The sequence below is a fragment of the Echinops telfairi genome, unplaced genomic scaffold, assembly GCF_000313985.2.
Source record: "Echinops telfairi isolate 266 unplaced genomic scaffold, ASM31398v2 ScPeMD7_7;HRSCAF=31, whole genome shotgun sequence".
NCBI lineage: Eukaryota > Metazoa > Chordata > Mammalia > Afrosoricida > Tenrecidae > Echinops > Echinops telfairi.
In genome coordinates this window covers 19,583,091-19,584,642 of record NW_022103904.1, presented here as the reverse complement: position 1 = coordinate 19,584,642, position 1,552 = coordinate 19,583,091, and the positions used below count along the sequence as shown (strand labels likewise).

The 1,552-nt window shown below is 47.8% G+C and overlaps 1 protein-coding gene across 1 annotated transcript in view; it reads left to right on the top strand.

The window, feature by feature from the left end:
• The window catches only part of TAGLN (transgelin), an 8,205-nt gene that overhangs the window by 1,532 nt on the left and 5,121 nt on the right, over positions 1–1,552 (top strand).

Below are 1,552 nucleotides of genomic sequence, written 5' to 3'. Positions count from 1 at the left end.
AGTGGGCTGACATTTCTGCTAACAGTTCAAAGCCAGAATTTGAAATCTATGTACAGTGCTCTGGTGGTGTATCATATGTGTTGGGCTGCTAAGCACAAGGTCAGCAGTTTGAAGCTACCAGCCACGCCAAGGGAGAAAAATGAGGCCTTCTACTTCTGTGAAGGTTTACAGTCTCAGAAACCCACAAGGGTAGTTCTATGAATGGGAATTGACTCAATACGAGTGAGTTTGGTTTTGCTTTTAGAATACTCAGCACCATGGCATACCCTACAGACTCATTCCTGTTTACCCCAGTGCCTTCAAACTTGGTCCAGAGCTTTTCGGGCCATTTGTTGCCCACCCGGCCCCCAGGGTGGGGTGATGGTGGTTGACACAGTCAGGTTCTGCACAGGTAGAGAAAGCTGCCCCTTGCTCACTAGGGACCTTAAGAGAATTTGGGGCTCGTATGTTTTCCTATTGTTACTCTAGCTCTTCCATGCCCTGGGCTTGGCATCTTCCTCAGAGACCGAAGTCAGCCTTATGCCATGCTGCCCTCTAATGAATTTGATCTCCTAAATAAACCCGTGAGCTCCCCATATGTGCCCCCCTGCACCAGCCCAGGGGACCACCCTCTCTTGCTAGAGCTTTCATTCCACTCTCTGATCCACACTTCTTTCTTGGAGCTGGGCAGCCGAGAGCCTATCCTTGGGCACCTGCTCCTGAAACTGCAGCTGTGCTGTGTGCCCTTATGTGTGCAATCGTCTGCTTGGGTCTGCCTCTTCAAGCCTTTCTACCCAGACAGAGGGAGGCCATACCGTTCTTTTCCGAGCTGATTCCTCAGTGACAAGAGACACACTCTGTAAATGGCCGTGAAACAAACCTCCTCTTGCCAGGTGCTTCTCTCCTGCATGCCAGGGCCTGCAATTAGCTGTTTATCTGTTGTTTGAATCCCTGAGGCAGCCTGAGACCTGGTGCAGCCAGGACACCGTGTCCCTGAGGAGCCTGAGATATTGAACGCAGGGGCCAGAATGACCAACTCCTTATATGCTCCATGCAGCCCAACAAGTAGGAAAAGCATAACACACTTCAGGATTCGCATGGGTGGGAGGGAAATCTATGTGAACTCTTGCCTGAGTCAAGCATTCTGCCACCCTTACCTATAAGGGTGGGAAGAAACAAAGAGCCAACACCGGAGAGCTCCCATTTACTCTGTGGCTGAGTACCACTGTACTGATGGCTTTAAGGTCTCTTACTGTTTAATGGCTAATTAAGGTCACCATGTAGATCGTTTAATTACCTAAAAACTGTTTTGATGAAATTAATATCACTGAAGACAGTTTATTTCCATCTTATTGAATATATGAGACACAGAATCCACAGTGTTTTCTGACTAAACTGCTTTTGTCCAAGTGCACCTTTGATTAATTTCACTAGGGAAGTCGTGTCCCCCCAATATGATTAGAAGTGGAGCAGGAAATCCATTAGTCTGGAGGGCAAATCTCAGTCTGAGACTGTGGTTGTTACATAATCTATGTCACCTTAATAAATAGAGTGAAAGGGTGGCATCTAGCCG